The sequence below is a fragment of the Musca vetustissima genome, unplaced genomic scaffold (assembly GCF_032173495.1).
Source record: "Musca vetustissima isolate MV318-11 ecotype Yass unplaced genomic scaffold, APGP_CSIRO_Mvet_v1 utg327, whole genome shotgun sequence".
In the NCBI taxonomy this organism is placed as follows: domain Eukaryota; kingdom Metazoa; phylum Arthropoda; class Insecta; order Diptera; family Muscidae; genus Musca; species Musca vetustissima.
In genome coordinates this window covers 95072-110316 of record NW_026882053.1, presented here as the reverse complement: position 1 = coordinate 110316, position 15245 = coordinate 95072, and the positions used below count along the sequence as shown (strand labels likewise).

The window sequence follows — 15245 nt, the reverse complement described above, 5'->3', positions numbered from 1 at the left end:
AGGGATGGTAAAGATAATAGGTTGTGAAAAGTTTGGTTCCGATCGGATAGTCATGAGAACGGACTATCCGATTGGATATTATAAAATTAATTTTAGTACAATTTTGTGGGGGAGGTAACAGAAGGAGATGACCGATATTCGAACTGGAACTTTGTTTGGTAGAAATATTATGATGTACGAAATCGGTTGCTCCGTTCAAGAGTTATCGTGCGCACCAGCCGGCCAGACAGACGGATTTTCCCAAAGGAAACATGGGGTCTAAAACCAATAATTCGATGAAGCACATTTTCGCCGTATAAGAGTGTATATACCCTCATTAGCCATACGGCTGAGGGTATAAAAATATGAAATTTTGTCTTGGGCCTTATGTCATTTGTAAACCGCAATTTTATAAAATTTTACTGGTGTAAAGCTTAAAGTCGCATATTTGAAATATATAATGTTTTTCCGCTCTACCTGTAGACCTATTCAGTAACTTTTAACAACATTCGATATAGTTTAATTTTCTTTTCTTGTTGTAAAAACAACAAAACAAACAAATGAAATTGTTGTAAATTAAACAATGTCGGATGTTGCTATAAAGTTACAGAATAGGCCTTCTGAAATAGACTTTTTGCCAAAAAAATCGGGTTCGAGTTTTATGGGCTTCCGCTCTTCTTAAATGCTATCTAAAGCTCGTCTATAAGAGTAATTTGGCTCCAATCTGATACATCGTATGAACTACAATAAACCCAATCGGTGAAAATCTTCATTATTTTTATACCCTACACAACTATGTTGTCAGGGTATTATAGCTTTGTGCAGCCCCAAGAGTTTGTAACTCCGCGAAATATTGGTCCTAGACCCACCTTTAAGTATACCGATCGTCATATCTCGACTAGCTGAGTCGATCTAGACATGTGTGTCCGTCCGTCTGTACATTATAATTTGTAAACACGATACAGGCAAAGTTATGGACCAATGTTCACGAAATTTTGTATGTAGGAAGGGTTCGGCCCAATGAAGACCCCTATTGTACTTGGTAAAAATCGATTAATATTTAGGGGATGAAATGGACCAAATACTTAATTTTTCCCGGTTTTTCTGGTCGCTCCAGAGGCTGCAATTATGGCCTAAACATCTCGAATTTTTAAATGGAGAAGGGGATTGGGCCAAAGAATTAGCATGCCTGTTTTGATAAAGATCGGTCAATATTTAGCGAGTCAAATGGACCCTGACTTTTGTGAGATAAATGACCAAATTTGTATTCTATAGCGTATATATTTACCTCTGAAGGGCATAGACCCGAGAAGTTGATAGTGTATCCAAGTATAGTGGTTGACCTTTAAATTGATACCAATTATATTGTCGTATGTACTCGGATGTGGGAGTTACATGTAAATATTTACAGGAGCTTACGTATTCAGATATTATTTAATAAACCATTACCACACTAGAGGGCGGAAATATAGCCCGGATCGCTTTGAAATGTTCCAGTTATTGTCAAGGACAACGCCTATAATTTTCGGGGATAAACACATAATAAAATTGGGATGAAGTGGACCGAAAACTTAATGTGTTGTGTTTTTTGTTTTTCGAGTCGATCTATAGGAGTAATTGAAAGCCGAACATCACAACACATGTTCGAATATGGGAATATGGACAGGAATTTGGAAGGGCTGTTCTGAATATTGGTAATATTCGGAAAATATGTCAGTGTAAGGAAGATGCGCTGTTGACCTCTAATCGGGCAAGAGAGTGCAACTATCACAAAATATTATCCATGCTCGGAATAAAAATCCGCAGAAAGATAGAGTTTTGTGGTAGTTGTGTAGGGTATCGTATGGTCGGCTCCGTCCGACTGTACTGCTCCGCTCACTGGTTTTAAACTTAGTTTGTAGTCAAGAATAGGCGATTTTCGAAAATAAAATATTAAACAAACAATATTAATATATTAAACAATTTTTATTGACTTGCTCCCTCTTTTGGTATTATAAAGGATTTTAGACATCTCGGGTTTAACAAATTTCAATATACAGTGAACTGTCGATAATGTGAACAACAAAAACAGTGAACACTCGGTAATGTGAACTAATTAATGTGGGGATAGTTCACATTTTAGATTCGATCATGTTATGGAAGTTGTTAGAAGTCTCACATCTCAAATCATTTGTCAAACTGTTGATGTTTCTCCTGTGTCCAATATCTCTCTGTCATGGCATAAATGTCATCATTTGAAATGACTGTTTTCGTGTGTTGTGACTTTCAAATGAATCTGCACACTTTCTAATACGTTCTTCTGCAGATCTTACTGGTGGCTGGGTATAATTAATATTCTATGCCAAAACTTTGCTAATTCCAATGTTTGCAGTTTCTGATGTTGTCATAGAAAAATGTTTGAACAAATATTTCAATTCCCTTTTATTTTCAATGAAATTATTTTTTGTGGTTAACAGAAATTACCATTATTTCATCAAATTAAGTTGGCGGTAATATAAGTCTTTTATTTCGTTTCCAGATTATATAATTATGATGCCATCTGATGCCATGCCAAATTGAGGGGACATCCCATTGTCGATTTCACAACGATTTTCAATCGGTTGGCAAATGACCATACATTATGTTAAAAACTTGCAACTTTGCATACATGTATTTTATGACTACGGTTCCTGTGGTTATTTTTTGTAATTAATGAAAAGTCATTCTTTTCGGCGGAGGACATGATTGCGGATCATTTGAACGTCTGATTCCAAAAAAATCCAACGGCATTCGAAAGAGTATATGCCTGTCTCTAGAATGAACTGGGATTATTATGTTTTTTTTTTAATTTTTTCTTCTATAAGAATTTTTGTTTTATGAATTTGTTTTAAACATTTGAATACGATTACAAAATATCAGCATCTGATAGGCAATTATTCGGAATAACACCAAAGACGAATTTAGAACTCCCTCTTCCAAAGAAACCCATGTTAAACGTGGGCAAATTTCTGTGTGTGTTACCACCCAAAGGATTCGTCCGTTTAATGGCATTTGTAGTTTCTGTGGTGCTTCAACTTGCCGTAGTTGATGGCATAGAAGAATGTCATAGCCACAGCGGTGAGCTGGAAGAATGGAGCAATACCAGCACGTTTGGGTTGCACATATTTGTGATTCCAACGCTACCAAGCACGACTGAAAGCGCCAGCAATGGCACTGGGGGTCTTGTTGCAGCGACCGAACCAAGCTCCCAATTCACCCAATTTAACCTGGCCGAATGGAACATCAGCTTTGCCATAAAAGCGAGCTGGGTCATGCACCTTAGAGTTGTATTCAGCTGGATAATCACCGAAAGATATTTTGAATTCTAAACAAAATATATAAATTATTCAATTATTAAATAATCGGCAGAGACTTCGGCAAAAAAATTCACATCGCACAAAAGTTAAAAAAAGCGGACATATGAAATTGTATTTTTAAATATATCCCCTATTTTCGACCACAAACCATGTTAGAAAATATCAGAGATCTTGACCGATTGTATTTATCATGTTCATACAATATATATGTAGTTACTTAGCTGCCTTGTGACGGAACGTTTGTTCCATAAACCGAGCTTAAAAAAGATTTCCAGGCTCATCGTTCTTGTACGCAGCTCTTCCAATTTGAAATACCATATTCCAAAATGTCGTTTTCCACATGATCTTTCCATCGAATTCGTGGCCTTCCCCTACTGCGTCACCAATCAGTTGGCTCGTTTTTGTATGCCTTTTGAGCTGAGGCATCCTCTCGTCCATTCTCGATAAGTCTGACTATGTCGTACATCGACATGGTACAGCTCAAGGCTCATTCGACGGCAATATTAACGGTCGACGCATATCGGCCCATTGATCTTCCGGAGCATTTTTCTCTCAAACACTCCAAGAGCTACCTCATCTTGCGCAAAATACCCATTATAGTTTTTCTATTTAGTGAAGTGAATCGATCATTTGAACTAGTTTGTTCGTGATACCCATACTTCAGATCCATACAACAGCAAGGAGTGGTATAGCGTCTTGTAGAGTGTGAATTTGGTCTGGCGAGACGTGGCCTTGTTTTGGAATTGCTACCTCAGACCATAGTAGCATCTGTTTGCCAACACAATTCTCCGGATTTCAAACCTGATGTTATTAGTTTCGTTTATGGTGGTACCGAGGTATATAAAATCATTCACTACCTCGAAGCTGTAGTTTTCAAGTTCCACAGTTGGTCCGAGTTTACCGGACGTCTTGCGCGTAGATACCATCAGCTTGGTCTTCTCGTCATTTACTGAAAGTCCCACTTTGGCAGATTCCTTCTCAATTCGTTCAAAGGTGGCTGCTACCGCTCGCAATGTTCGACCCATCGATGTATAGTGCAATTTCTGTTCACATTTCCATCTCGTATGACCATTTCCAGCACGATGTTAAAATACGACAAACTGTCACCTTGTCTGAATCCTCATTCGGAAATATTGTACCAGTTAAAGTTATCCTATAGCCGAATTCATTTTGCTGGTATGCCGAATGCAGACGTGGCTTTAAACGCCTCTGAACTGATAGGGCTGTCGAATGCGGCTTTATAGTCGACGAATAGGTGGAATGTGTCGATATTTTTCGTGGTTTTTTTTCAGGATTTGGCGCAGAGTGAAAATCTGGTCAATGGTGGATTTGCCAGGTCTGAAGCCATATTGGTATGGTCCAGTAATATCATTGATAATTGGATTCAGTCGTTCACACAGCCCGCTTGCTAGCACTTTATATGCGATGGAAAGGAGACTAATTTCACTAAAGTTGACACATATCGTCTTGTCTCCTTTTTTTTTTGCCACAGGTTTCTGAGGTTCCAATCATTGGACATGTAATCCTCTAGCCAAATTGTACTAATCAGTTGGTGCATGCTCTTGATCAGCGTGACCACAGGTTTTCAATAGTTCAGCTGGTAATCCATCGGCACCTGCTGCTTTATTATTCTTCAGCCGATTAAATGCTATTCTGACCTCATCTTGTCTATACCGTAATCTCTTATTGCTTCTGGGGTAACTTTTTCACAGCCACTATTTGATACCGGAAGCTTTTCAAAATGCTTCTTTCAGATCCTCAACACGCTATCTGTATGTGTCACCAGGTTTCTATCTTCATCTCTACAGGAGAATGTGCCTGCACCAAATATTTGGTGCGCAAACGTTTGTTTCAAATCGGATAATCCGTTCGCAATGACAATTGTGTACCAGATACCAGGAGTTTTGAAAAAATGTTACGATATGGAAACTTTGAATAAAATCAGTCTATTCAGACAGACGGACTTACAGACGGATATTTATAAATCGGATTTGACTGACGGACATGACTAGAATTCTTCTGATCAAGACTGTACTCTGACAAATATTCTGGGGTTTCGAATCAACTAACTTAATATACACTCCAGCGTACTCTCCACTCCAGAGGGTACTCATATACAGGGTGAGGTAAAAATGAAATAAAAAAATGTCGGAAATAGCATACAATTTTAGAATAAGTTTAGATTTGTTCGAATTGGTCAACTTTGGCATGAATTATGGCCTTCAGACGGCCAATGAAACGGTCACACGCTGCCCGAATGTTGCTCTGCGGAATTTTGGCTCATTTCCGGCGAAGCGCTTGCTTGAGGTGATCGATACTTAGGTATTTTTTAATGCCAACCTTGCTTTCCAAAATACTTCAGACACAAAAGTCCAACGGATTGGTATCCGCAGATTTTGGTGGCCATTGTGCGCTGAAAATGAAGCGAGAAACACACTTTAATACACCCTCTGATGCCACGATCGATTAATACGAGCGGAGAGCGACCATCGGCTGTTATGGCGGCCCACACCATCACCATGGCCGACGCTTGGTGCCAACCCAAGTTGCACATTTTCAGCTGACCTCTTTGGCAAGTAAACACGATCATTTTGTTTGTTTACAAAATGCTGGACAACGATTGTTTTCTCATCGGAGAAATCCAAATTTGACAGTTCACCACTTTCGGCCAAGAGAATCAACTTTTTAACTCTTTTGAGTCTATTATCTTTCTGTTGCTGTGTAAATTCTTGCGCTTTTTGGAATTTAATTGGCTTTACCCCGTGCTCATTTTTTATTCAATATTTGCCGAATGGAATATTGCGATATGTTCAGCTCACGAGCAATTTTTTCGGCCACTCCGACGCGGATTTCGATCAAGTCGCTTCTTTACTTTTCGAACCATTTCTGCTGATGTTGCTGTTTTCTTCCGTCCACTTCCTTGACGTAGGGCTATGCCAGGTAACGAGCGATGGTACGAGACACAAAAGATTTTTTTCAGATTTAAATGCTTGGGTGCTCTAACAATAGCCACTTGCGGTTTTCCAGCCAATTATAAAGAAATCACACTATCACGCTTGAATTCCATCACGAATAACTTTTTTTCTGGAGTCTGAAGTTGGTTGCAGTTTTTCATCTCACCCTGTATGTTTAGTTAAATAAATCATTAATCGAATAGAACTCCATTGAAAAATTTAGTTCAAATCTAGAATTAGATACACATATCTGGATCAAGGTGTTATTGGGTCACATAAAGTCTGTATTTGATTTGTTGTTTGTTGATTTATTTGTTGTTAGTTAGTAAACCACAAAAAGCTTGTTCTGAAAATTTTTTATAGAATTTAAGGGTTTAAATGAACAACATTACCTTTGTTACGAATTATTTGACTTTTTCTTGACTAATATCGAAATCATTTCCTTAGACCACATCCAATAAAAAAAGCTCCCAAGAAATGCACTTACCATAAAATAAACAATACATTTCATTAGCTTTGTAGAACTTAAATTGTTCTCAAATAGGATGTTTATTCGAAATAAATACGAACATTCTTAACATAAATAATTTATGTTTATTACTCATAACTGTCAATCACAGTCAAATGTACCAGGGCTAAATACGAACAACAACAATCCATTTACACACTATTCCAAATTTTATTCATCAAATAAAACAAAAATAAAAACACAACAAAAAATTCATCTAAAACACTTAAACCAAAAAAAAAAAATATTCCCCCGTCGACAAAAAAAAAGAAATTTCAATAAAAAAAGAAACCCCCCAAAGAGGTTGTCTCATTTAACCAAAACACCTGTCCACCTACTTTAACGCTGTTATAAAACTTCGAAACAGCATCACAATCATCATCAGCAGCAGCACCAGCAACAACTTGACATCGATACGATCATCAACATCGTCGCCGTCGTCTTCGTTTTCATACTGGATATTCGTGGTAGTCGATCCGTAATCAATCTTTTCATTGTTAGTGTCTTGTGTTGCCGCCATAAACCTCCGGAGATGATGATGATGAAGTGTGGCTGTGCTGCTGTTATCGTCACCTATGATCGTCAAAGAATAGCCACTTTGATTAATGGTTTCAGCGCATTTTTTGTCTTCTTTTCTTTTTTTGTTGTTGTTATTCTTAAATTGGAATCGTTTAACAACTGACTTAAATTGATTTGAATAAAGCCATTTATTCAATGGACGGACATTTCTATTAAGAAATTTTTGCGAGAATATTAGCATAAAAGGGTAGGTCAAATTCTAATTCTGGGATTGGGATTTGTGGTATTCGAAAAATAAATAAATTCTTGGACGTTATTGTTATGGCTTTATGGCGGATTTATTTAAATTTGAGTTGTTTGGAATTATTTATTGGGAACTACTGTTTGACTTTGATTTCTATTCAAGAGAAATTATATGTTATTTAATGTTTAAAAAAAAATGATTATAAATGTTTAAATCTAAAAATTTTAAAAGAATTAAACAAATAGCATACGGACTGAGCCGATCATGTGATACCCCACGCCAATAATTCTGGACTCGAGTCAAAGCAAAACGCATAAGAGGACTTCAGGTTTGGTTTTTAAGTTTGAAATTTTTATTGTAAACCCAGTAAGGAAAGTAGTGAAGTCGGACTGGGTCGACTATATGATACCCTTCACCACTTTGGGTATATTCTACATATATATCCTAACAGACTATGCGTTTTTTGTTATATATCTATATCTGAACCGATTTCAGGGAAACTTGCCAGAGACTAATTTATACTACATCAGTAACTTGTGTCAATCGGCCTAGCTATGGATCTTTTAGCAACATCATTCTAGACTTAATTTAGTACCCTATACAAAAATTCGTGCAAATCGATTCAGTACGCTATGCCAAAATTCGTGCAAATGAAAAGATTTCCAGGGGCTTTGGTGCACCAATTGCATAAAATCGGGCGAAACTATATATGAGAGCTATATCTAAATCTGAACCGATTTTCATGAAACTTAGCACACATAATTATAGACGACATTCAGTACGCTGTGCCAAATTTCGTGCAAATCGAGAGTTATATAGGGTCTTTGGGGCACCAATTACCTTAAATTGGAAGAAAATATATATGTGAGTTATATCTAAATCTGAACCGATTATCACGAAACTTTGCACACATCATTCTAGACTTAATTCAGTACGCTATGGCAAAATTCGTGCAAATCTAAAGATTTCCAGGGACTTTAGTGGACTATTTACCTAAAATCGGACGAAGCTATATATGGTAGCTATATCTAAATCTGAACCGATTTTCACGAAACTTTACACACATCATTTTAGAGTTAATTTAGTACGCTGTGCCAAATTTCCTGCAAATCGAAAGATATATAGGATCTGAACCGATTTTCACGAAACATGGTAGACATCATTCTAGACCTTATTAATTACGCTGTGCCAAATTTCGTGCAAATCAAAAGATTTCCAGGGACTTTAGTGGACTACTTACCTTAAATCGGGCGAAGCTATATATGGGAGCTATATCTAAATCTGGACCGATTTTCACAAAACTTGACAGACATCATTCTAGACCTTAGTCATTACGCTATGCCAAAAATCGTGCAAATTAAAAGATTTCCAGGGACTTTGGTGCACCAATTGCCTAAAAACGGACGAAAATATATATGGGAGCCATATATAAATCTGAACCGATTTTTCCCAATTTCAATAGGGTTCGTCCCTGGCCCATATAAATGAGATGTGCCAAATTTCATCCAATTCGGATAATAAATGCGACCTGCACTTTGTTTACAATTTAACATGGACAGACGGACGGACAAGCATAATGCGTATTCTATGCATATTCTCAAAAGGAACCATGGGTCTATTTCGATTATTTTTGCCTGTTACAAACATATGCACAAAGACATAATACCCTGTACCTCAGTGTGGTGAAGGGTATAAAAATAAAGGAGAACGGAGTCCAAAACCATTTTTTTTAAGCAAGTAAGTTTATTCAAAATTCCTAAAATCGGCCAGGTCCTTTATTAAAACTGTATCTGCTCCGAAAAAAATCCAAATTATAGATACACAGCCTGAAAAACTACAACATGCAGAACATTAATGCAGCTGAAACCATCATAAATATTGATTTTCATAGAAATTTTTGTGCAAAAATGTATGTCGTCCTCAAAACTCCCCGAATGGAAATTTACAGCCAATTTGGTAGGAAAATGCGATTAAAGCCTTCAAAATACCGAAATCAGGACAGGCCATTTATATGAAGCCTAAGTTAAAACATGAATCTATATCGAAAATATTCGTCAAAGGCGTCACCCTTCAAAATACCGGAATATCAATTTAAACACCCTTCGGCTGGAAAATGGTACTGAAACCTTAAAAATACCAATACTGAAACAAAACCTTTACATGTGGACTTTCCAAAACATGGACCGATTTACCCCATTTGCAAAACCAAGCATCCTAGGAGTAATATCGATGTTTGTGCAAAATTTTAAAGCTCTGTCTTAAATATTGCGATATCTATCGTGATTTCGACAGACAAGGCTAAATCGAAATAAAATTTTGAGTTTTGTTTTTATGCCTTTTTAGGGCGAAGATCATTCATGTAAATGTTTTTATTAATTTCTCTTTCGACCTTGATCTAAATTTATTAAAAATATGTATAAAGTTTGAATTCAAACGAAGCCTCAATTCGATGGTGCGAAATGAAAAAAAGTCGAATTTTGCTTTCCTTAAATATGACATGAGTAGATGATTATGTTTAAAAAAATGAATTATTTTAACACTAGAACGCCGAAGGCGGTCATTTTGACCGCTTTCCAATTTCAAGTACAAAAGCAACTGTGCATTTAATGACACTTTTTTTTAAAATTTTGTTAATTTTTTATAATAAAAGTAATTCTATGAGGTACAAAAATTCACCATATTTAAAAAAAAAGTGTCATTAAATGCACAGTTGCTTTTGTACTTGAAATTGGAAAGCGTAGATGATTATGTTTAAAAAAATGAATTATTTTAATATACATCACGCATGTTAAATTTTTATATGGTTTGTAGAAAATATATGTGAAAGGCATTATTAATAGTTAAAATGTATTAAAACTTAAGACAATATTCATTAAACTCACAAAAATATATAACTTCAATACTCTTAATTATTGCGTATATATTAAATGATTTGCGTATTGAAAATCAAGGGTTCTACTATTTATACCCTTCACCACACTGTGGTACAGGGTATTATGTCTTTGTGCAAAAGGAAACGAGATAGACACATGGTGCCTTTTGAGAATATCACTTTCTGAGTCGATTTACGCATGTCCGTCTATCCATCCGTCCGTCCATGTATTTTTGTGAACAAAGTACAGGTCGCATTTATGATCCGATTTGGATAAAAATTGGCCTAGGACAACTATTTGGGCCAAGGACGAACCCTATTGAAATTGTGAAAATTCGGTTCAGATTTAGATATAACTCCCATATATATTTTCGCCCGATTAAATGTAAATGGTGCACCAAAATCCCTATATAGCTCTCGATTTGCCCGAAATTTTGCACTGTGTAATGTATTAGGTCTAGAATGATGTGTGTTAAGTTTCCTGAAAATCGGTTCAGATGTAGATACAGCTCCCATATATACTTTCGTCCGATTTAATGTAAATGGTGCACCAAAGTACCTATATATCATTCGATTTGCACGAAATTTGGCACAGCGAACTGAACTGAGTCTAAAACAATGTGTGTTAAGTTTCAAGAAAATCAGTTCAGATTTCGAGATAGCTCCCATATATATTTTCGTCCGTTTTTATTTAAATGGTGCACCAAAGTCCCAATATATCCTTCGATTTGCACGAAGGATACAGCGTACTAAATTGAACCTGGAATAATGTGTGCCAAGTTTCGAAATAATCGGTTCAGTTTTAGATATAGCTCCCATATATATTTTCGTCCGATTTAATGTAAATGGTGTTGTCCGAGTTTACACAAAATTGATACAACTTATAGGTATATATATATATATATATATGCTCCTTCGGGCATTTACATGAAATTGTTAGAATGCATATTTAGAATATACCCAAAATGGTGAAGGGTATCATAAAATCGGCCCAGTCCGTCTTTAATACTTTCCTTACTGGTTTTAATTTGGTTTATCATTTTCTCCGGGAGATTTTAGGTATTTGTAATGTCCATCACATGATGTAGGTTATAAAAAGTTCGGACCGTCCGAATGTAAAGATTTTTTTTACAACTCTATTATCTAAACCGAAATACCATTCCTGATTGCATTTCAGCAGAAAGCAGTGATTAGACGCCAGCTTTGAGCGTAATGCATTTCATTCAATGCCGCCGTATCATTTCAACCAAAACATTTGTGTAACTTATTAAATATTATAATTATGTTGTTGTTACAACAACAACAACAACAAATTGGCATTGCAGCCAATTAAAGTTTCCATGCAAACATCAAATGGTCAATTAAACCGAATAATTTATTCGATTTGTTGGGCAAAACTAAAAAAATAACAAATTTACTGAAAACCATATTCGTGTGCGAATTGAATGCCAGGCGGAGACTAGATAGACCGCGATGTAATTAATCATTAATCCAAATGTTTGTATTGTTTTCGCACTTTATTATATGGTCAAATAAAAAAATAAAATAACTACAAAACAAGTGAAACTGAAATAATTTATTTCTGAAAAAAGTGTATTTGATGAAATGTAACACAGTTGGGGATTTCTGTTCGACAAATACGGGTGGGAGGATTATGGATTTGAGACAGATAATATTTGTTGTTGCTGCTATTTGTTTTGTTTTCTAACACGCTATTTGCACAAGTTATGTGGTCTGTGTTTGTTTTCTTGTCTTTGATAATGGACAATGAATGGCCCATGGTCATTTATTGTGTCTATCCAAAAAAAAATTATCGAATTGCGCATGCTCTGTTTAGCCATTAATTGCTGCTGGGTTGAGTTGTGGTAGCTGCTAAGTGAATGACCAATAAAAAAAAACAAGTGAAATTATTTCATTTCACTACTGAAAGTAAAAACAAAACAAAAAATTGTCAAAATTATTGCGAAATGTAATTAATAACTGATTCCATTAATTGATCAGATGTTGTTGGCAGTTATGAAACACTTTCAATTTATATTTGATTGATGGTTCTTTCATAAAATATTCGAAATAAAGCAATAATTGAGACATAATTATATGGGTTAAGGCTCTCTAATTGTCGATAATAAATAGTATTTTTTATATTCTCCGTTATATTCACCGGAGAACCCATAAACTATAGATTGCCAGTTTGATTTTGACAGACAAAAAATTATTAAACATATTTTTTAAAGTATACAATTCTGAATTTTTATTAAAGAATATGTTTGAAGAAACAATAGGGCTACAGAAAATGATTTTAAAATAATATATTTTCAAAGGCTAACAATATTTTAAAATATTATTTTCTAGGCCTTACAGAGCCTCTATCTTGGATTTTTAAAATAATATTTTTTTTTTTAAACTAACAGAGCCTCAGGCGTGACTTTTTAAAAGATAAATTTTTCAAGGACTAATAGAGCCTCAGGCATGGATTTTTAAACCAGTAAGAAAAGTAGTAAAATCGGACTGAGTCGACTATATGATACCCTTCACCACTTTGGGTATATGTCTCCTAACCAGTGTTGTCAATTTAGCACTTTTAGTGCTAGATTTAGCACTTCTTGAACTCGTTTAACACCAAAAAAATTGATCTAGCACCTAGCACTTTTTTTTTAGCATTTTTTAATATCTTAGGATTTTTTTTACAAAATTTTGTTTCCAATCCAAAAAATCCCGTTTTTCGATATCATATTGACGCATTGAATTTTGGCTATGTTATACGCGATGAATTTGATTTTGCAATGCTATACAGCATGTACCGTGCATTTCAAATTTCTTAAAAAATGGTCGGGTACAGTGGCTATGACATTGTCTGTTGGTAGATTGTTTATTTGGGAAAATGAAAAACCAAATTAAGTTGTACATTTACTGAGAGCCATGTAAAAATAATGAACTGAATTATGTTGGAACTTTCTGAAAACAGGTTTTTTATCCAGCGGGAATCCCGAATGCCAAGTTATAACCACTTTAGATTACCTAAAAGGCGGTAATCTAAAGTGGCACAATCCCAATATTCCCCTTTATATTTGGATTGTGCCAGAATAAAGACCAAAATAGAAAAAAATTCCGGCAAAAATATTTTTTTTATATTAAAGTCGCTGTTGGGAATGAGATTAAGAAGACTATATATCCAGGTAGAACACAATATACCAATATACAGCAATTTAGGTTGAAAAGTGTGCCTAAAAGCTTAAAAAAAAAGAAATATTGGGGTATGGTGTACCCAAAAAGGACCGATATATTCCATTTCCAATATCAAATCTTATAGGAGTAGTACCAACGTATGTGCAAAATTCCAAAGCTCTGTCTTAAATATTGCGACCTCAATCGGACGGACATGGCTAAATCGACAACGAATAGCCGCTAAGAATAAATGGGGTTTCTGATTAATATTTCAATATTAAATATTAACAATTTTGTTCTAGAAATTTTTAGCACTTTCTAGCATTTTTTTCAACAAAATCTGGCATTTTTCCTTAACAATTTCTGCACAAATTAAAAAAAGCTATAACGGTTCAACTCTCAATTTGATACTTTTCCTGACAATCGGTGAATATTTTACCAAAAATCCAACCAAAATCTGAACCGATTTCAACAAAATTTTGTGCCAATCGTACAAACATTGGGTCTTTAGTGCACACTTTACATAAAATCGAAGGAAAATATGGGAGCTATATCTAAATATGGACCGATTTTCACGAAATTTAACACACATCATTCTAGACGCAGTTCAGTTAAAATCTGTCGAAAATATTTATGGCAACTATTTCTAAATCTGAACCGATTTTTACGAAGCTTAGCAGACATCATTCTAGACTCAATTCAGTACGCTATGCCAAAATTCACGCAAATCGAAAGATATATAGGGACTTTGGTGCACCATTTACATAAAATCGGATAAAACTATATATGGGAGCTATATCTAAATCGAAACCGATTTTCACGAAACTTAACACACATCATTTTAGACTTAATTCAGTACCCTATGCCAAATTTCGTGCAAACAGCATTCTATACTTAATTCAGTATCATATGCCAAATTTCGTGCAAATCGAAAGATATATAAGGACTTTGGAGCACCTCTTACATTAAATCCAAATTTCGTGCAAAATATATATTTGGAGCACCTATATCCAAATCCGATATATGATTTTCAAGAAACTTGACAAATCGAAAATGCTGCACCATTTACATTAAATCGGACGAAAATATATATGGAAGCTATATCTAAATCTGAACCGATTTTTCCCATTTTCAGTAGGGTTCGTCCCTGGGCCAAATAAATGAGCTGTGTCAAATTTCATCCAATTCGGAAAATAAATGCGACATGTACTGTTTTACAATTTAACATGGACGGACGGACATTCATAAATCGTCTCAGAAAGTGATTCTATGCAAATTCTCAAAAGGAACCATGGGTCTCGTCTCCTTTTGCCTGTTACAAACATATGCATAAAGATAAAATACCCTGTACCACAGAGTTGTAAATGGTATAAAAATACCGAAAATCTGGAAGTATCATTGTATGGGGGCTAGCCCTAAGTTCGGGTCGATATATTTCATTCTCAAACCCGGCCTTTTTAGTTTTTTACCTCGATATACATTTGTACCCAATAAGAATACAAATTGCCTTTATATATCGGTCCATTTATTTCGGGTAGCCCCCATACCCGAAATAAATGGACCGATATTGATAATATTTGGAATTTCACGCTGATTAGGAATATATATGATTATATATATATATATATGTTCGATGAATTACAAACGAAAATCAAACTTAATATACCTT

At 35.2% G+C, this 15245-nt stretch overlaps 1 pseudogene; it reads right to left on the bottom strand.

Annotated features, from left to right (window-relative positions):
* Nucleotides 1-2998: 2998 nt before the first annotated feature.
* LOC133328198 (putative ATP synthase subunit f, mitochondrial) lies at nucleotides 2999-3909 on the bottom strand (annotated as a pseudogene).
* Nucleotides 3910-15245: the final 11336 nt, after the last annotated feature.